The sequence below is a fragment of the Echinops telfairi genome, unplaced genomic scaffold (genome assembly GCF_000313985.2).
Source record: "Echinops telfairi isolate 266 unplaced genomic scaffold, ASM31398v2 ScPeMD7_70;HRSCAF=299, whole genome shotgun sequence".
Classification (NCBI taxonomy): domain Eukaryota; kingdom Metazoa; phylum Chordata; class Mammalia; order Afrosoricida; family Tenrecidae; genus Echinops; species Echinops telfairi.
The window spans coordinates 32466699-32489110 of record NW_022103968.1 but is presented as its reverse complement, the minus strand read 5'-3'; the positions used below and the strand labels follow the sequence as shown (position 1 = coordinate 32489110).

The window sequence follows — 22412 nt, the reverse complement described above, 5'->3', positions numbered from 1 at the left end:
ATGGTAAGGTGAGTTAACCTGTGGGGCTGCTAACTGCAAGGTTAGTAGTTCCAAATCACCAGCTGCTCTGACAGAGAAAGATGAGGCTTTCTACTCCCATAAAGGTTACAATCTCAGAAATCCACAGGGGCAGTGGCTATGAAGCAGAGTCGACTCAGAGGCAGTGAGTTCTGAAATAGTATTGTGGTCATGTAGGAAAAGATTCTTAGTAGCATATTTGGGGAGAGGCATGCAGATGGGTTTAAGTTGTAAGCATCATGATACCTACAACTTGCTTTCAAATGTTTCAGAAAACATTTTAAATGTTAGCAATTGTTGAAGCCAAGTAGTAACTATATGCATGTTCCCCTTTACAGAAGGGTCTCGGGGAGGAGATGAGCCAGTCAGGCTGAGGTATGGCAACGATGAAACATACAACTTTCCTCTAGTTTCTAAATGCTTCCTCCCCACCCACTATCATGATCCCAATTCTACCTTACAAATCTGGCTAGACCAGAGGATGTACACTGGTACAGACAGGAACTGAAACACAGGGAATCCAGGGCGGATGATTTCTTCAGGACCAGTGGTGAGAGTGGCAATACTGGGAGGGTAGAGGGAGAGTAGGTTGGAAAGGGGGAACCGATTACAAGGATCTACATATAACCTCCTCCCTGGGGGACAGATAACCGAAAAGTGGTGAAGGGAGACGTCGGACAGTGCAAGATATGACAAAATAATAATTTATAAATTGTCAAGGGTTCATGAGGGAGAGAGAACAGGGAGGGAGGTGGAAAAATGAGGAGCTGATGCCAGGGGCTTAAGTGGAGAGCAAATGTTTTGAGAATGATGAGGGCAATGAATGTACAAATGTGCTTTACACAATTGATGTATGTATGGATTGTGATAAGAGTAGTATGAGCCCCTAATAAAATGATTGTTAAAAAACTATAGGAATCTTCATTGTACCATTCTTTCAACTTTTTGATAAATTTGAAATACTACTAATAATTTTTTTTTAATGACAGGACTATAAATGTCTTTAATACTCAAGCCTGTCCAGAGAGCTACCAGGGTTAGAATGCCTGAGTGCCTCAGAGCCTCTACATTAACATGTCTCTATCAATGGTAAGGGGCCAGAAGCAGGATCCTGATCAGGAGTCCCTAGGAATCGTTTCGTAATCTCCCATGTATTTCCTCAGTCTCGACCATTTTCTCAGGATCCCTGGTGGTACAGTGGTTTAAATGTTGGACTGACAAGGCTGGCGATTTAAACCCACCAGCTGCTCTTTGCCTGAGCCTGTAACATTTAGTCTCAGAAATCCTATGTAACAATTCTACTCTGTCCTATAGGGGATGCCAGGAGTTGGACTTGACTAGACAGCAGTGAGTCGTTTTTGGTTGAAGGTTTTCTAATTCCTGTGGCTTGTTCGAATCCAGCTCACTTTTAAGCACCACTTCCTGCTGATCTCATCTCCCAGTCCACCGGAGCCTCGACTTCAGGCCCCTTCATCCCTTGGTCTTTGGATCACAGTGTTGATGTTTAGCAATACACCAACTCTTTAATTTCCTCCTAAGTGTATAGCCTAGCATCTCAATGACATTATGAACAGCCTAGTGAAAAGGCTACAGCCCACTACTACTCTACTCTTTCTATACAACACACACAAAACTAAAACATTGCGTACACATTAAGTTGTGACAGCTATAAAAAGTTGACTTCGAAAAAGATGTGTGATAGGCAAACTTACAACTAAGACAACAGCCACCAAAAGTGGTTACTGAGACTCCCTAGGGACAGCCAGAACCCTTGGTTCCTTGGTTTGGAACCTTAGGATCTTGGTTTCATGGGCCACCCCAGTTAATTGGTCTGAAAACATGAGGAGTGCTTCTGTCCTACTGCCTAGTTTGTTGTATAGTGCCTGAGCTCTTAAAAGCTTGCCAGTGGCCATCCACGGCACAATAACTTGTTTCTATTCCGCTGGAGCAGTGGTTCTCAACCTGTGGGTCGCGACCCCTTCCCAGGGCTCACCTGATTCATAACAGTAGCAAAATTATAGTGAAAAAGTAGCAACGAGAATAATTTTATGGTTGGGGGGTGTCTTAGTCTGGGTACTTTAGAGAAACAAATCCACAGAAACTCATGTAAAAGAGTTTTATATAAAGGTTAACTGTGCATTAAGAAAACATCCCAATTCAGTGCTGCCCAAGCCCATAAGTCCAATATTCACCCATTAACCCATATGTCCAACATCAGTCCACAAAGTCCCCTCCATCTCACAAAGGAGACGCAACGATGCCGACTGCAGGAGGAAAGCCAAGTCAGTGAATGTGTAAACATCTCAGCGCTGGCAGGGGTCTCCACACTGGTGCTCCAGCACCCAGGGCTTCATCGGGGTAGGTCCATGTGGCTTCTCCTTAGGGATGTCTTGCAGGAAGTGAGCCTTGCCAGCTAAAGCAGGGAACTGCGAAAGCAGCTGCACCCTGGTGCGACCATCACAAAGCAAGAGACCCAAGAACTCAAAAGGCGAGGCTCACTGAGCCATTTATCCCTCTGCCCTTCAATTAATCCCACATGTGTTTATCGGCCAGCTTGGCACAATAAACTAATTCAGGGGGTCATCACCACATGAGAAACTGTATTAAAGGGTCGCGGCCTTAGGAAGGTTGAGTACCACTGCTGTGGAGCATCCGAGGAAGAGGAGTGAGGAAGAGAGAGAGAGGATGTGGAATGTGTGGCTAATTGCCTCCACGAACAACTGCCTCCTTTGCAATGAGACCAAGAGAACTAATTGGTGCCCAGCTACCATTACTGAATATTTTGAGCCAAGAATCCAGATCAAAGGGGGGAAATGAGGAACAGAATTTCAAATTCTCATGGACTTCAGATTTTCTGGAGCTATGCATGGCAAACAAACCCCTGAAATGATTGCTCTGAGGTAATCTTGAAATCTTACACCAAAAATATTCCCCGAAGTCTTCTTTAAACCAAACAATAGTCTCAGTTGACTAGGGGCGGGGAAAGTCTGCCTTGAAGATTACACTCTTTTACAAACTATCTCTCGCTGTCATGAGTCAATTCCGGCTCACAGTGACTACGCAGATGAGATCTAATTGATACAGCCACTCGAAAGACCAGGTAAGAACCTGAGGGGGCAGTCAAGGTATGTGAATGGGGGAAAAGTCACTCAAAAGGAAGGTGTGGATGGTTGCAATCAAGGTCACTGAATTTTATATGTAGAAATAGTTGGATCGATATGTTTTGCTGTGTACATTCTGAACAATGCTAAGCCATTTGACTGTGTGAACAATAATAAACCATGGATGACCTTGAGAAGCATCGGAATTCCAGAACACTTCATGATGCTCATGCAGCATCTGAACCTAGATCAAGCAGCAGTTCTGCGAACAGAACAAGGGTTCTGAGACAAAGTCTGCCTATCCTCACTTCTAAGGAACAGTCAGGCTGTACTTTTTTCCAACACAGATTTGTTCAGTCTTCTGGCAATCTATGACATATTCAATATTCTTTGCCAACACTATAATTCAAATGTTTGCCCCTCTTTCCATTGCTAGCCAAACAAAGCTGAGTCAAATAAAAACCAGGTTTGAAGCCTTTTGCATGGAAGACAAAGAATAGATAAGCTTGATACTGAACACACGGAGAGCATGGATCATTGAAATGACCCACAGGTTCCTTGCAAACTTCCAGCTGCCTGCACCATCTCCTAGGAAAAAAGCATACACATTCAAGGCAATCGGTTACTACTTGGTTAGGTCTCCTCTCTGGTTCAATTACTGTATTGCCACAGAATTGTTTTCTACCTTCATCTCCAGCATAGACATTTCTGCAGCAGTTTTTTAAACTCCAAGACCCAAAGCACCATTGATCACGTTGCTTCTAAGGGAAAATGCTTTCAAGTTCCAAACAACCAACTTACCAAATTAATGATTGGATGCAACTTGATTTAAAGCAATACATTTTCTGTAATGTTTTGCACACTTCAGTGCTAAATTGTGTGTGTTTGTGTGCATGAGAGAGAGAGAGAATTAAAAATTCTAAATATGGGTGCCAGGTGTTGCATTTTCAGACTGACCAAGTGTAACTCCCTCCTCCTCCCTCCCCAACTCTTAAAGCAGCAGAACCATTTCTTTATAAATGTATCTCAATTTAAAAGAAAATCTGGCAAAAGAAATAAATGACCGAGGTCAAAATAAAATAGAAATACTGAACGTTTGGGGTGGGGGTGGGGCTAGTTGTATAATCGCACAGTATTGGAAAGAAGAGGCAAATTTCCTCTTTATTATTATAGATTTAGGCAAAACCGCAAAAGAACCTCAAGTACGCAGAGAGAGAGGAGATCAAGGTCACCTGACAACTTGGTTTGACTCTGAGTTCAGCAAAGTGGTCACCAAGACGAAGTTTCCAGTGAGCTTCAAAAAAACCCCAGTTTTTTAAACAAAGCTTTTCAAACTATATGGTGGAGATAGTGTAAGTCCTGTTCACTCGATAAATCAATATCATCAGACAGGAAGGGCACGCTCACTCACTGCTTTCCTGGGGCGTGTTTGCTTGGCAGCAGAAGATGGTTGTGTACTGCACCCTTGACTGAGCCTCTTTCTTTAGTCTGTTTCTCTCTGACTTCCTCTGGCTAGCGGGGTTGACTGGGGAGAAAGAATGCTCCTGAGCCAAAGAAATCAATTGAATGATGGTTTCTTTCCCTTTCAAAGTCATCTATTTCCTGGTGTTTATTCAAGCATCATATCCTTAGTTTACACGTTGGCGTGATGAAACATTTCTACCTCTGTAAGCATTGGCTTGTAATTTTCTACACACCTGAATGGTATGGGAGACGGGGGTGCAGGCTTGGGCAGTGTACATGAGACAGTCTCCGCATCCTGGCTTCTAAGGAGCATTCTGGCCGTACTTCTTCCAAGAGAGTTTTATTTATTCTTTTGGCAGTCCATGGTACTTTCAATATTCTTTAGCACCATGCTTCAAATGCATCCATTCTTTCGTCTTCCTTATTCAGCGTGTAACTTTCCATAGGAGGCGATTGAAAATACCATGTCTTGGGTCACGCACACCTTAGTCCTCAAAGAACATCCTTGCTTTTCAACCCTTTAAAGAGATCTTAAGCATGAGATTGACCTAATGCAAGGCATGATTGGATCTCCTGACTTCTGCTTCCATAATCATTGACGGTGGATCCAAGCAAGGCAAAATCCTTGAAAACTTCAATCTTTTCTCCATTTATCATAATGTTACCTGTTTGTCCAGTTGTGAGGAGTTTGGTCTTCTTTACATAGTGTTGCAATCTGTACTGAAGGCTGCAGTCCTTGATCTTCATCAGCAAGTGCTTCGAGTCCTCCTCACTTTCAGCAAGCAAGGTTGTATCTGTCTATCACAGCTTGTTAATCAGCCTTATTCCAATCCTGATACCACTTTCTTTTTATTTAATCCTGTTTCCCTGATCATCTGCTCAGCATACAGATTGAATGACTTGGTGCTGTTATCTGCCATCAAATGGATTTCACAGCTGCACTCTGTGAGAACAGATTTGCCCTGTAGGGTTTCCTAGGCTGGAATTTGCATAGGATCACTAATCTTATTCTTCCAGGGTCTCTCGGTGGGTTCCAGCACCCTGCATTATCAACCAATAGTTTCAACATGAGATGGGGACAGCAGAGTCTTTACATATCATTCCCTTTTGAGCACAGAGCTATGCATGACTTCCCAGGTCACACTTTATAATTGCACACACATAGATACATACACACTTCTCTAGACTGATACAGAGTTCATGAAATTTCAATATGACGTCCCCCTAAAAATTCAAATGTCCTGCATTTTCCCTTTCCAGTACACATCGTGAGGGTTCACTTATTTACAGCAAGTGACACCAAGAAAAGTTGCCTTAATTCACGATGACACTTGGGAAATGGACGGATGGGGTGTTTTGGATGACCTGTTTTCAAGTTTTACAACTTTTTTACATACTCCGAGCATGCTAAATGTGGAAGGAATTTTGATGTTGCCTGCTTCCCGGGGTTGTGTTAGTATCTGTGTAAGGGTTCCGTAAAGGAGTCGTGGGAGTACAGTGATTAAGGTAGGAGATGTGACCATGTGCTTTTGTAAAAACAAAGCAAACAAACCCTATAAGCCAGTCCCTACTTTGTCCTATAGGGTGGCTGTGAGTCGGAATGAACTTGTGAGCAGTGGGTTTGGTTGTTTAAGGGCTTTGTGTGTTGGGACCATAAACAACCTCAGTCCACAGTCACCACCTGAAGGAAGGGCAGATGAACAGATGGAGTGGATGGAAAGACTGAGAAAGCCAGATTTGCACCTGAGGGAATTCTGACAAACAGGTTTCTCTGGTTCCCATAAATTAAACTGAATCACTGCCCTGTTTCCCCGTAACTGCAGCCCACACGGGGTTGCCTTCTCTCTGAGCCCTTCTTCTGTTGGTCCCACAGGTCTCTTATTAAAACCTGACACCTGTTGACTCCAGTTCTTATCCTCTTGGCCAGTCCACCTTCCCCTAGTGATAATGGAGCCACTGCCCATGACTTTTCTTGCATCATTGTCAGACTATCAAGGAATACTGGTGGCGTAGTGGTTATGTGTTGGGCTGCTAACTGCAAGGTCAGCAGTTCAAAACCATCAGCGACTCTACAGGAGAAGGACAAGGCTTTCAACTCCTATAAAGAGTTGCAATCTCATAAACCCCCATTGGGCAGCTCTACCCTATTCCATAGGGTCTCTGTAAGTTGAAGTCGACTCAATGGCAGCGAGTGAGAGTCAGAATATCCGTGGGATCGTCTTCTTCCCAGATGTGTGCTGGTTTCAACCTGGCGAGGAGTATTTGTCTGAAGGGGAGGAACTGATTCTCAGGACGACTCCAATTGTACCACTCTCTAGTTGGACTGGATTCTACTGGCAGATTCCACTGCACTACCCAAGGGCCACCGTCATGAGGCTTACATGTGCCTCTCAAGGGCACAGCCAGTGCCCGATCTACTCTCACATGCGTGTGAGTTATGCAAGTGTGTGCCGTCTCGCAGCAAGCCCGTTTCCACTCATAGAGACCCCACATACTAGAGTAGAACTGTCTCATAGTTTCCTAGGTTGTAATCTTTATGCGACAAATCATCAGGTCTCTTCTCCAGCAGAAATGCTGGTGGATTTAAACTGCCAACCTTTGGCTTAGCAGCTGGACGCTTAACCATTGTGTCACTAGGGACCCTTGAGGAAGGTAGATGCCTCATTTAATCTTTACAACCCCGTGAGGGATGGGTATTCCTGATTCGCCGATGAGGAACCTGGGGCTTGTAGAGTTAAATCAGCAACTAATGAAAGGAGAGAGAGTGATTCAACCACTGTGTTACCTGAACTATTAACCATTCCTGTTCTCACCCCCGAATTTTGTTATAAATAATAAAACAGAAACTTTGGACATTTCCTAGAAAATGATTACAGTCAATTCTCATTATTTACAGTATGTCTTAAGAAGTTGCTGTGACCACTGTCAGGAAATCCTAAACCATAGCTCCTTAGGGAAACACAGGACTAGGTTCCTATAACCGCAGGTCACAACATTTTTGACACTATGTAACCTTGTTTTATGTTCATTCTGTTCAAATGCACCTATATAATATATATTGATTCTTAATATCGAACTCATGACCAACAGCACTGTAACCCATGCCTGAGGGAATTTTACTAGCACACGTAGTTCCTCTGTAAGCCACAGGCTTCTTGCACTTCGGAGTGCTTTGACAATATTCAGCCCTACCCTTGTCCATCTAAAACAGTGAAACCCAAAGGACAACCATGAAAACAACAGGACACTCACTAGACCACACAACCAATATTGGTGGACAGTATGAGAGCTGAAAAAAAGGAGGCATAAATCATCTGTGTTTGACCTCACCTAAGAATGGGCATATGGGGCAAAGCACATTTTTTACCCCTCTACTCATGTCTGCAAATGACTGTGCACATGCTGTGAGCCTTGATTGGGGGATTGCAAGTTAAGCTTTCAGGAGTCAGGGAATTTGCACATCTGGATTCCATGAGTTCACGTTCCCTGTGGTTTCCCTTGCTTTCTCTCCACCAATCACTCACCCAGGTGCTGATGTGCCTCCCTCTCCCTCCTAGATGAGTGGATACTTCGTTTCCTAGTCTCACCTCCTTGCCCTCTGCTGCTCAGATGCAGTCAGAACAGAAACGAACCAGCAAACAATCCAGACTCCTCACCAGCAAGGTGAGAAGAACAAAAACAAAAACATGTCCAAAGACGCTGGGAGGGTTTCAAGCAGGTTGACAAAGTCAAAGATCTAGAATTGTGTTCCACAAGTGAACTGGCCGTGCTGGAACCATTCAAATAACAGCTACTGCGCCCATGGCTCTTGACCGTTTGTAAAGCTCTTTCACATGCACTAGTGGACTTGAACATCGTAAGAACTCATGACTGAAAGGCTATTCTTAGGCCCATTTTCCAGAGGAGAAAACTGAGGTGTGTCGTAATTAAATGATTTGCCCACAGTGAGTCAACATGAGAATCGAACCCAGGTACTCTGACGTGGTGGCATGTGTTCTTTCCACACTCCCACACAGCTATTTGTTGAATTAAATTCTCAGATGAATGCACCTTTATTTCTCCTTTTCTCCAAATGACAAGAGACCAAATTCAGAAAAGCTGAGAATGTCGTCTAAAGTTCTGCAGGTCAGACATTCCCTTGCTGCCAAATGTGGAAGTCACTGACCTTTTTATTTCAAACCCCAGTACGTTTCAGATCAGTGGAGCAGCAAGCACAGATTATTTGGTAAGTGATTCTGGAACAAATAGGAAGCTATCTGTGAGAAAGGAAACGTGGATCCTGCTGTGCATGCCCTTCTAGACATCTCACCCACTCCCATCGAGTTGATTCTGGCCCTACAGCCTCCTGGGTTGTTAAAACTGTAACTCTTTATGAATTTATTGTTGCCAGGTACTGTCGTGTGGATTCTGACTCAAAGCAATGCTATGTATAACAGAATGCTCTGTCCTGTGCCATCCTCCCAATTGTCATGCTGAACCCATTGTTGTGGCCACTGTGAGGGTCTTCCTCTTTTTCGCTGCCCTCGATGGGACTAGAAAGGCTTACCTCTCTCCCATTGAGCAGCTGGTCGCTTTGGACTGCTGACTTTGCAGTTAGCGGCCCAACTCCCAGCCCACTCCACCACCAGAGCTCCATTGTGTGATGTGTTAAAAATCTTCATGTCTGCCTATGGCTACTGTTTCATTTTGGAGGAGGCTGTCTGTTAATTTTAATAAGGCAGGATTGGCATGAAGCAGGGAACCAATAGAGAGATCTGCGGGGCTGTCTCCAATCCCAACTATGAGGACACCCCACCCCCTCCACCCAGAAGAATGCACTTCAGAGGACAGCACTGAAGCTACATCTCAGGAAGAGGGGCACGTCTGATCAGAGCACACAGGAGCAAACGAAGAGGGAAGGAAAGAGAATGGAACATATCCTGGACCACCAAGCCCCAAGGACGATATTCCTGCTCAGAGCAACCAGTGCACAGAGAGGACGATAGGGCCAGTCCCACCACGAGACATGACATCTGTCCCTCACTGACTCGAAGCCCTACCAGCGACAACACTGGAGGCACAGTGTAGGACTTGTGCCCAACCTGACCCTGCCACATAGGAGTGAAATGGTAAGGGCGTGCAACAGAGCAGCAAGGGGAGCAAAGCAATGAAGTCCCTGGGAAATGCCAAAAATAGGTCAGGGCATGGCACCTCATTAGACTGAACTGGAAAACACTCCTGAAGGTTAACAAACAGATCTGGAACTATTTATAGGCTTTGCTTTTTTTGGTCATGGGGATTTTGTTGTTGTTTGGTTGGTTGGTTTTGCTCTGTCTTATATGTGTGCTTATTATTGTCTCTGCATGTCTATCTAGATAAGATAGGTGGGATAAACAATCCAGAGGAGAAAACAACGGGACCAACGGTTCTGGGTGGACACAGGAGAGGGGTAGGCTGGAGAAAGGAAGTGGGTGTTAACAAATCCAGGGGAAAGGGAAAAACAAGTGATCTAAAATTGATGGCAAGGAAGGTGGAGGAGGCCTGGTAGGGCTTGAGCAAGGTCAATGTAGCCGAGAGGAATTACTGAAACCCAAATGAAGATTGAACATGATAGTGGGACAAGAGGAAAGGAAAAGGAATAGAAGAAAGATCTAGGAGGCAAAGGACATTTATAGAGGTCTAACTTCAGGCATGTACATATGTAAATATATTTATATATGACAATGGGGAAATAGATCTATGTACATATATTTATAGGTTTAGTATTAAGGCAGTAGATGGACATTGGGCTTCTAGTCAAGTATTCCCTCAATGCAAGAACACTTTGTTCTAATAATCTGGTATTCCATGATGCTTAGCTTCCTGACATGATCGCTGAAGACAAAATGGGTGCATAAGCAAGTGTGGTGAAGAAAGCTGATGGTGCCTGGCTATCAAAAAATATCCCCCCCCCCCCACCAAACCAGCCATCTAGCTAAGAAGCTACAAAGTCCACGTGGAAAAACACCCCAGCTTGTATGATCATGAGGTGTCGATGGGATCAGGTTTCAGGCATCAAAGACCCAGAACAAAAAATCATATCAAAGGGAATGAGGGGGAGTGCAGAGTGTAGACCCAAAGTCCATTTGTAGACAATTGGACATCCCCTTACAGAAGGGGCACAATAAAGATAAGAGTCAGTCAGGGTGCAGTGTAGCAATGATGAAACATACAACTTTCCTCTAGTTCTTTAATGCTTCCTCCCCCCACCTCCCCCCCGACTATCATGACCCCAATTCTACCTTACAAATCTGGCTAGACCAGAGCATGTACACAGTTACAGATAAGAGCTGGAAACACAGGGAATCCAGGACAGATAAACCCCTCAGGACCAATAATGAGAGTAATGATACCAGGGAAGGGGATAGTGGGAAGAGAGGAGGGGAACAGATCATAATGATCTACATATAACCCCCTCCCTGGGGGACGGACAGCAGAAAAGTGGGTGAAGGAAGACATCAGCCAGTGTAAGACATGACAAAATAATAATAATTTATAAATTATCAAGGGTTCATGAGGAAGGCAGGGTGGGGGAGGGAGGGAAAAACTGAGGAGCCGATACCAAGGGCTCAAGTAGAAAGCAAATGTTTTGAGAATGATGATGGCAACGAATACACAAATGTGCTTGACACGATGGATGGATGGATGGATGGATGGATGGATTGTGATTAAAATACTTTAAATGCTAAATGAAAGTTGGCCGATGAAGGCCTGTTTCTCTATCTTCTGACATAAAACAGGTACAAACTAGCACATTTCTTCACCGTGGGGATAACTTTGATTAATCTTGTCTGCAATCTTTTGAAGCTCTTATTATGCATTACTGAAGCTCAATAATATCTTAAGCTTGGATGTCCGAAAAAAATGAAGCTTTTTTCCACGTGGGGACATAGTGACGTGCATGAAAGGAATGGAGAATGATCATACTTATCTGCTAATAAAAAATATTATTGATAGGTGCAAAAAAAAAAAAAAGCCAGTATTATGGTGTAGTGATCTTGAGGGAGTAACTGAAGTCAGTACCCGTAGTCTCCGGAGGGATGTGGTCTGCTTCTAGTGTATAGGAATGTGTTGGAGACCCACCGATTAGCTGCAATCTTTGATATCTTTGTTAAAACAAGAGCTAAATTCCTATTTAGGCAAACTATTCTTCACTGAGAGGCAAATAATCAACTTCTTTCTTAAGAAATCCATGAAAGTGGAGTCACAGAACTGGCTGAGACCAGATCTAGCCCACCACTATGTCCTTCACCTGACCTTTTGACATCACGAGGCTGACCGTACACCTCCATCAACACCCACGTATGGGCAAAACGCCATCTTATAACGCACCCCCACATCTGAGCATGTGCAGATGGCTAGTTCTTGGACTAAATCATCGTGATGGACACCAATTAGATGCCAGTTACTGTCTTAGAAGACTCAAATAAAACAACAAAAAACACACTCTGGCTCAGGATTCAGGGAGACATCTTTGCAGCATAAGTTCCAGTATAATTCTTTGCTTGGCCAACCAAGTAGGAGCTTCTTCTTTCACTTTCGGTCATTTTAAGGTCTCTGTAGCCACAGTAGCTCATGGCGAGCCTGTATATAGGTTTGCTATGAGTTGGCATTGACTTGATGGCAGTGAGTTTGGTCTCTGGTTTATCCGTGGTAGGCACAACCTGGGAGCCTGCGGTGACACTTCGAGCCAGCTCACTCTCTTTCTCTGAATCTTGTGTCTGATTCATCTCTCTCTGACCTCCTCTTCTTGGGAATTGAACCAGTCACCCACTGCTTGACCTGAGTCAGCGGCCTGTTGTCTGACTTGCTGATTTGGGTTCTGCAGTCAAATGAGCAAGGAGAATCCTCCAGAGTGGCATCTGAATGATGGGTTTGGGACTTGCTAGTCTTCACTACTACATAAGTAATTAAACAGTTTGTGAGTACTGGGAGCAGACGCAACAAATCATGAGGCTCTAAGACATGAAGGAGAATGCTTAGAGATGATAGAGTGGTTCAGTGTTTTGGAAAAGTTGGAGATTTGGGACGCCTTTAACCTTAAGCTCATAGGGGCCAGCCCTGTGTGGATCCTTCTAAAATAAATTCTTTATGCACTTCCAAACTTCATTTTGCATGCATAGTGCAAAAATAAACTGGATCAGAGATTTAGGCATAGAAGTAAAACCATAAAATTCCTAGAAAACGTCAACCACTCAAGATTGTGCCTCTCCCAATTCTCTGTTTAGAATCTCAGAGTGGGAAATATTTCTAAATATCAGAAAACGTAGAAGCCATTAAACAGTGATATACTTAACTATGCCAAATAAAATCTGCACTAATCAAAAAGCACCATCATTTACTAGGCCAAAAAATATCTGTGTATACCTATAGTATACACACAACCTCACCTCACCGCCTTGACTGGGTGCTGGCTCACAGTCACCCTATAGGACAGGGTAGAACTGTCCCCTGTGAGTTTCTGAGTCTGTAACTGTTAAGGGAGTGGAAAGCCCTGTCTGACTCCCATGGAGTCGCTTGTGGTTCTGAACTCTCGACCTTGTCCTTAACGGCCCAACTCACAACCACTTTTCCATCAGGGTGCCCTATACAGAGAACAGAGATGGATTTTTAAATATATAAACCAATCCCACAAGTCAATCACAGAAAAGATAGGCAAACGATATAAATGGATAGTTTGCAACATTACACATAGTCCTTAAGTAGATGAAAAGCTATCCATCCTCACTCATATTAAAGGAAATGCAAATGAAAATTCTACTGACATCCCCCCACCCCCACCCCTCAAGTCAGATTTGGCAAAGATCCTAATGTTTGGGAGCACACTGTATTGGTGAAAGTGTGAGGAAACAGGTCCATTTTCACTTTCCTGGTGTGTAAGCGGACTGCAAATTAGCACGTTCTCCACTCAGAGCATTGAACTGAATGTCAATAGCTCTCGTTACTGCACATAGGGAGACTTTGCAGGGCAGGAAGCCCCCGTGGCGTTGTGGTTGTGCATCGGGCTGCTACCCACAAGGTCAGCAGTGCAAAACCACCAGCTCTCTGAAGGAGAAAGATGAGGCTTTCTACTCCCATAAGAAGTTACTGTCTAGACCGGAACATATATATATGCAGCCGGAGATAAGAGATAAGCGCTCACCACACAAGCAACTGCATGCATCCCAGGAGCAGGAAGGGAAGGGGGGGCTGCATGGGGGGAGGAGGGGAAGAAGGGGGAACCGATCACAATGATCGACACACAACCACACACACCCCTCCAGGGGAAAGGACTATGGAAACCATGGGGGAACGGAGACAGTGGTCGGTGTGAGATATGAAAATAATAATTTATAATCTATCAAGGGGTCATGAGGATGGCGGGGGGTGGGGTGGGGAGAGGGGCTGATACCACACACACCCCTCCAGGGGAAAGGACTATGGAAACCATGGGGGAACGGAGACAGTGGTCGGTGTGAGATTTGAAAATAATAATTTATAATCTATCAAGGGGTCACGAGGAGGGGGGCGGAGGAGGGGGAAGAGGAGCTGATACCAAGGGCTCAATAGAAAGAAACTGTCTAGAGAAGAACAATGGCCACCTGTGTACAAATGTGCCAATTACAATGGATGAATGGAGTGTAATAAGCATCGTAAGCGCTCTCAATAAAAAGATTTTAAAAAGAAAAGTTCCTGTCTCCTCCTTTTGGGTGGCACCGCCATCTTGCAACGACTGCCAAAATGACGAACACCACGTGGAAGAGGAGGGACATGGTCTTCAACACCTAATGACAATTCCAAAGACAGAGCTTAGGGCTCCATCGGCTCCAGGTTGCCTTCCCTTGTCTGTGGCTTAGGAATCAGTCAGCTTGAGCACCAGGACAGCGACCTTTCAGTCTCTAAGCTTTGCACGGTGACTAGGCCAGGTTCTCTCACAAATATAACACCCTTGATGAGCCAGACAGTCTTTGAACCAATGTTTTCCCACGAGCACTTACCCTACCCATATAATAGCAAGTCAAGGAAAACAGGCAAGACTGACCAGCCAGAGGGAGGGAGGGAGAGTTCTGCTCCGTTGATGTGGTCAGAGGCTAGCTCTACCCCTCTGGGCTCTTTGCTGGATTCCTATACAATGGGGGGGGAGAGGGTAGCCAAAGGTGTGGTCCTGGAGGTTCAGTCCAATTAGGGGTGCAACCTCCTGTGTTTCGTCCGACAGCCTTGGATCCTGGCCCGGTCAGGTTTCCTTCTTGTCAGCCGTGTTGTTGTTTACTTCTTTATTCTTGTCAGCCTCTTTGCTGTCCACGGTCACTCCATTTTGTATGCTCTATTCAGGCCCCCGCTGCAAGTTCCCCGGGCCCTTCAGGAAGCCACCTGCATGGGAATCTACAAGAAAGGTGACATGAGGACATCAAGGGCATGAGCACTGTCCAGAAGGGGAGGCTGCACACATGTGACCATGGCAGACTCAGATGCATCTGCAGCGTGACCCAGGAGGCCACAGGCACTGTTGTGAACCAGCAGGTCAAGGGCAAGATCCTCGCCCAGAGAATTCGTGTGCAGCACGGAGCGCTTGAAGTGTTCGAAGAGCCCAGGCAGCACCGAAGAAGGAGGCCAAGGAGAAGGGCCCCTGGGTGCAGCTGCAGTGCCAGCCTGACCCCCCAAGAGAGGCCCGCTTTGTGCAGACCAATGGGAAGGAGCCTGAGCCGCTGGAGCCCATGCCCTAGTCCATGGCCTAGTCTGTGAAATAAAGCTGCACCGCCCCCTCCTCCACCGGGGAAGGGGGCAGAGTTCTAGGGTGACTCTGAGTCAGAACTGACTCAATGGCAATGAGTTTTCTGTTTGTGTTTTTCTGAAGGCCCAGGGCTACCACATGTGACTGCTCATTTAAAATTCACAAGCAGCTCCCTATGGAAAAAGTGTGGCTATCTCTCTGTAAAGATCATGGCCTTAGAAGCCCTATGGGGCAGTAGGCCCAGAGGGTCACATGGGATTTGCATTTACCCAGCGGTACCAGGGAAGAAAGGCCTGGCTACCCAGTTCCTTCAGGATTAGAGTCAAGGAGCAGTTCTGCTTTGTAACACAGGGATTCACTGACTCAAAGCCAATGGTTTATAAACCAATCTATTGTCTTTACCATTTTAAAATATTGAATATCAATTTCTGTGATGCTTTTAGAAAATGAGCAACTGCTCACAAACAAAGATGATTCTTTCTTGTGCCCGGCTATTTTAAAAAATAGCACCTAGGCTCCTAAAGGCTTATCTCAAAACAAGCCTTCGGAGTCAGCTAAGTCCACATGGAAGATGCACACCAACCCGGGTGAGTCAAAGATCGTAAATAATAAAATCCAAACCCAGAGGAGGAAACGATATCAGAACCTAGATTCTAAAATCCAGTTTGCGGAACATTACAGATAACAGTGGAAGCCCCAAATCCATTCGCAGGGTGCCTGTGTGGATTGAGTCTCCCGTGAATCTCCACCGACCACAGTCTAGGAATGTGAAAGCCTTAATATCACACAAAGAACATTGTCAAGTGGATTTTAGCAGCTGTGGTCAGGCAGGATATACACACTTTGTCATTCGGTATCCCTTTTGACCCATTTTGGATTGATGCTGTTTTTAAAAACTATGTTCTGCTTTCTTTTCATTTGAACTTTTTCTCTGTTTTATTTGGTCATTTGCTGGGTCCTTTCACACTTTTTGCCTTGGTTTGGTATGTTTTACTGCACAGGACGTCAGGATGGGTGGATATACGAAGCCACAGCAACTGGTGAGGGAGAGGTTGGAGGCGGAGGCGCAGAAGGAGATGAGGCTTAGTCAGGAATGAGAAGTTTAGTGAGGCTTTATGAAGGCGAGAGAAAACTCCGGACAAGTTCCGCAACCCAAAACGAGCTATGTCAGGGAAGTCGCAGTTTGTCGGTGAGGCGGTGGGAGAGCTATGGGGCTCGAGCTAAGGAAGTATACGTTGAGAGAAGGTAGAATTCTTATTGCGTTCAGCTGCAGGGACTTGAGTCAGGATGGGACCGTGGGAAGTCATCTTGTTGCTTGCAGACCTGCTCTCTGGAGTGCTGGGAAAGGGGCTGTACAGACCGGCCTGGGAAGATAAATTACTTCCCCGGGTGCTGGGGGAGGGGCTACACAAACTCGGCCTGGAGAGCTAAGCTCTTTGGGGTGCTGGGGCATAGTTCAATGGGTCATCCATCTTCCCGAGAGGCTGGGAATGGGGGCTGCGAAGTTTCATCTTCCTGAGGAGCCGAGAGGATTTGCGGGGCTACCCAGTCCGGACCCGGCCCAAACAGTGAGGATCCAACAGCAATGGGTACCCGAACGAAGAACATGTTCTCAAGTTGGATTGTGGTGACAAATGCACAACCCTCCTTGATACAGTTGAAGTGTTGAGTTGTCTGACAAGTTCATCATATCTCAATCAAACCATTAAAAATTAAAGTATTTTGTGCAGCACACACACACACACACACACACACACACACACACACAATGATTCTTTCTGAGAAACACACACAGGATGAATTTCTCAAATTTGTTTGATGAACCGAGTTGGATACCGTGTTTCCTAATGTGAGATTGTTTCTGTGGGGCCGTTGAGCCCCCTTTCCTCCCAGGTGTTGATGAAAAACTGTTACTTCCGGGGAGGGACTAGAGTGGGGTTTGGCTGCACCCCAGTAAAACCACTGTTGGTAAAACCGTGAGCCACCAACACTCGAGGCCTGAGCGCTCTCTTCTCACCTGTGGGTGAGGAGCGTGCCATCCACAGCATGCTCTGGGAAGAAGCAGAGCTGGGGTCCGTGATCCTAGCATTCGAGAGAGCCATCTTTGCCCAAGATGCAACCTGTGTTTCCACCTGGAGGGTTACAAAGAGATGATGACCCTGTCCTTGCCATAAGGAGGTGAGGGACTGTTGGATACTTACCAAAGGCAGTGAGGGGCAGAAGACCATCTAAACAGAATACGTTAGATCACATTCTTGAGAAGCTGGCTCTGAGACAGATGAATACAGGAAGTTCCTGGGAATGCCTTGGGGTCAATGTCGGTGAGACCTTAGACGAGGTAGAGGGAGCTGATAAAAGACACTATGGTCACAGCACAAGTCTCAGCCAATCCCACAAATGTTCTGGAGCTAGGGTGGCCCTTCAGGATTGTTGTCCCCTGTTCCAGTGTCAACAGCAGCAGGGAACCTCAGCTCCCAACACTCCCAGCAGCATACCACAATACACACTACAGGGGACCCTGTGACTTTGATGATGTAAATTTATAGCAGGAGGGGGAAGGAGCTGAGTAACTGGGACTAGAGGCTATTATTACCACAGGGCATCTTGTGAAGGCTGGGGCCTGAGAGGGCTGCCTTGTTCCCACGGGTAGCACAGGTTGTCTGCCGTCGAAAGGTGCTGTCTTAACCACTTTTCCATCACTTGTTTCAGTGGGAAATATTCGCATTTTCCTTCTCTGACAAGTCTCCGCTTCACACAGGTTCCGGATCTCGCAGGTTTTGCTCTACTAACCTTCATTCACCTTGAATTCATTTTCTTCTGACCTGAGACTATCCTGAAACCTGGAGTTACAAGTAGGACTACATGCTGTAAGAACCTCTCAGGAGAATCTAGTAAAGAAAATCTGAGCCTTTCAACTAATTTCCAACCATAAAAACCAAAAACATTTCCAGTTTGGTTTAAAATAGTTTACGATGTATAGTCCGGTTGCTTTCCAATTCATTGTCTAAATGATTGTCTACTTGGTTTTTTTTCATTGTTTAGTTCTCATTTTACCTCCTTGGTCTATAACGTTTGCCCTCTAGTTTCCAGTCCCACTGCCATGGGCTCAAAGGGCATCTACTTTGAGTTTAAGGAGCCCTGGAACCACAGTGCTCAATACATTGGGCCACTAACCGAAAGTCAGTGGTTCAAACTGAGCAGCTGTTCTGAGAGAGAGAAGGAGAGGTGAGGCAATCTGCTTCCAGAAAGATTTCCACGGAGCTTTGGAAACCCTCTGGGGCAATTCCACCTGGAATCCAGTCAATGTAGTGGGTGTTGTTTGGCTTTAGCTAAGGCTTTCCTAAACATCTGCATTCGATTTGCTACAAAGCCTCACCGAAGCATGCCCGATTCCCCTTGCCTACCATATCTCTTCCCATACCACTTATCACCCTACTCGAGTTATTTGATATAGTTTAGTTATTTCGCCAGATATAATGTAGTTATCTGTGTATACTTCATTGTGGGAAGTTCCAGGAACCCTAGTGGTGTAGTGGAGTGCATGTTGGATTGGTAACCGAAAGGTCAGTAGTTCAAAACCACCAGCCTTTCTGCAGGAGAAAGATGGGCTTTCTACTCTCATAAAGTATTACTTACTGCCCCTGGGAAACCCATAGGGGCAGTTCTACTCTGTCCGCTGGGGTCACTAGGAGTCAGAATGGACTCGATGGCAGTGAGTGAATGAAAGGAAGTCCCTAGGTGGAGTAAAGAGGTAAGTACCTTGCTACTACCTGAAAGGTTGGCAGTTCAAATCCTACTGCTCCATTTCTAAAAGCTCACAGCTTCTTTAAGGTGACCAGATTTAAAGCGGGACACCATTGACCGGGGGGTGGGGGGTGGTGGTTCTTGATTAAAAATTTGGTCTATATGGACCAAATAGACCGTTCCCTAGCTTGCCGTGCATGCTTTCCAAAAATTGGGACTTTTTTAAGACACCAATAATCGGGACTGTCTCGTCAAAAGTGGGACGTCTGGTCACCATACTAAGAGCTCCAGTGAGCAGAATTCTCCATGGGGCTGCTTTGCATCAGAATTAACTCAATGGCAAGGGGTTTATGAAAAAGAACAAACAAACCCACTCCCATCAAGCTGATGCCAACTCATAGCATTCATATATAGGATTTCCAGAGCTGTCAGTCCTTATGGAAGCAAATAACTTCACCTCTCTCCCGGGGAGCAGCTGGTAGCTTTCAACCACGGACCTGGCAATGAGCAGTTCAGTGCTAATCTGACAGAGCAACTAGGGGCACCTCAATCGGTTTCTACTACACGACATTTTTCTGCTTGAATGTTCCTCTAATAGAAAGTGAATTCCATGAGGTCAGTGGTTTGGGTCTGTTTTATTTACTCTGTATTCCTCTTGCCTAGTCAATGCATAACACATAGCAGGCATCCAATACGTATTTGCAAAATGAATGAATAGCTCCAGTTTAGGCTTTCCTGAGCTCCCTCCTGGATCAATGCAGCTGGGGCATGGCCCAGGTCTCCCCTTTCCACATGGCCGTACACATCACTTCTGTGGCCTTGCTTTGGGCTTGCCACAGTGCTGCTCAGAAATTCCCTGGCTTCTGAGCACCAGCACAGGCCGTTAGCTTTCTCCAAGATGTGATCCAAACCTAATCTCCCTGTTTCCCCATGAACCACCTTCATCTGTGTGTCAGTTCCTATCCACCCTCCCGGCCTTTGACTAGTTCCCCTCTTGGAGCACTGTTCTCCCACCTCTGTGCTCAGAGGAGGGCAGGGCCAGGGGGGCGGCCCGCCATGGTACTCTAAAGAGTGGATGTAAGAATAAGCGTTTCTCAAACAAGCATTCGCAGGTGGTGATTATTATTAGGTCGTGATGTTATGATATCAACAGCGTCTCAATTACGGGAGGTGTTTTTGATGGTAGCCGTCAAAGACGTAAGCCAAATTCTCCAGGAATATAGGGCTCTAGGGACTCAACTGTGCGCTGGGCTGAGCAGCTGGTGCCAGCTGGCAGAGATGGGTGGCTTATTTGCTATGACATTGCAGGCTGCTTGCGTTGGTTTTTGTTTTTCCTACGTTTGATATGAACGTGTATGTCTCTGAAGACCCCAAATCTATTCTCCAACTTTTTTTTTTTTAGCCACTGAGATCAACATTGATGTCTGAGGTGGTAAGAAATCTGGAGGGATTTTTTTTAAGTCTGTGAGCCTCCACTCTCATTATTAAAAAAAGATGGCTGCGCGCTATGTAGTTACACAGCTCAGCTTCAACAAATGAAATCAACCAAAAATATCCTGCTAAGCCCCCCAATCATGTGTTTCTCCCCCACCCCCCACCCCACCAACCTCTCTCCCGCCCTCCCTCCTAGGTACTCTATCCCTCCCCTCTCTCCATTTCCAACCCCATCCCTGGCCTCCTCATAGTCATCAAAGTCTTATCTTTTGCAGTAAAAATGTTACTTTTCCCTTGATTTTCCTTATAATAATAGTGATACTAAGTATTTATCTTTGTAAGATTGACTGTTTGCTAAGCTTAATGTTCTCTAATTTTGTCCATGTCTTGCAGTGTTTGAGAGTTGTCATTGTTTTTTTATTGATGCATGATATTCCATTGTCTGGATGTACCAGGGTTTGTTAATCCCTTCCTTTATAATGGGATGTTTGGGTTGTTTCCATGTTTTCTCTAGCATGGAAATTTCTGCAACAAACAGGTGTGCGTATGTTTGTGTGGTATTCTTTATTTCTCCAGGATATAAACTCAGTGGTGAGCCCGCTGGAGCATAACGGACTTGTATTTGCATTTGTTTAAGAAAGTGTCATACTGATTTCCATGGCGGCTGTACAATGCCACAGTCCCACCAGGAATGTAAATACGTTCCTATCTCTCCACATCCTCTGCAGCATTTATTATTTTCTGTGTTAGTGAATTTTGCTAAAAGTTATTCTTTTCTGTTAGTGAATTTTGCTAAAAGTGTGAGGTGATATCTCATTTTATATTTCACTTATTGAATGGTCACAGACATTTCTTCATGTGGCTGTTGGTCATCTGAATGCTGTCTTTGGTAAACTGCCTATTCACGTTTTGTGTCCCTTTTTGGATTGTGTTGTTTTATTTGCAGTTTGCTAGTGAGTTGCTTCTTAAAGATTCACACGCTACACCACCTATCTAGCCGCTGTGTTTCTTTCTCAGCAAACTCATACTCCAGCAGTGAGAGAGATAAGATTCATTGATAACCTGAGAAGCCCCAGCAGTGAGAAAGGGAACATCGGAGGGTCTGGTGACAAATGGGTGAAGGAGAAGTTTGGGGAGTGGCGGTGAGAGTTCTGTTGGAGACATCTTGAATGAGGTTTTTAAAGGATCTAAGACCTAAGCTGCAGTCAAGAAGCAAAATGATGTTTTGCCTTGGGCACATCTGCTGCAAAAGACCTCTGTAAAGTGTTAAAGAGCAAAGATGTTACTTTGAGGGCTCAGGTGTTGCCTGACCCCAGCCATGCTATTTCCAATCACCTCCGGTGCAGGTAAAAGCTGGTTAAAGAACAGGGAAGACCAGAGAAGGATTGGTGCCTCTGAATTAATGGCATTGATGATGAGGAATAATGAAATTAGCATAGACTTCCAACAGAACAAACCAACCTGTCTTGAAAGAACCAAAGCCAGAGTGTCCCTTAGAAGGAAGAATAGCAAGACTTCCCCGTGGATACTGTGGCAGTTACATAATCTCCTGTCAACTTGCGAAGGGGTGGAGTCTAGCCTGTCAATCAGGTTGCAGCTTGACGACTTCATTTGGAGGCGCAAAAGATATAAACAGCTCACTGGAGGTCAAATACACATAGACACTCTGCTTGTCTTTCTGCTGACAAGCCACGTGGAGACCCACGCCAGAGGTGAGATGCTTTCACCACCACTGCACCCACAAGTCTTCCCACCCACTGGCCTGCGATCTTCCTGCATTCGGTGTCATTGCATGTGTTATATGAGTCTAAAGAGAAAATTATACACTGGTATCAGAATATGGGGTAATATCTGACTTATAGACTTAATCTGGACAGGGCTGAGATTTTTTTTAATGTAGAATTGCTCTTTTATATAAAGCT

The 22412-nt window shown here is 45.2% G+C and overlaps 1 pseudogene; it reads left to right on the top strand.

The window, feature by feature from the left end:
- Positions 1-15304, top strand: LOC105978452 (annotated as a pseudogene).
- The last annotated feature ends 7108 nt before the right edge of the window (positions 15305-22412 follow it).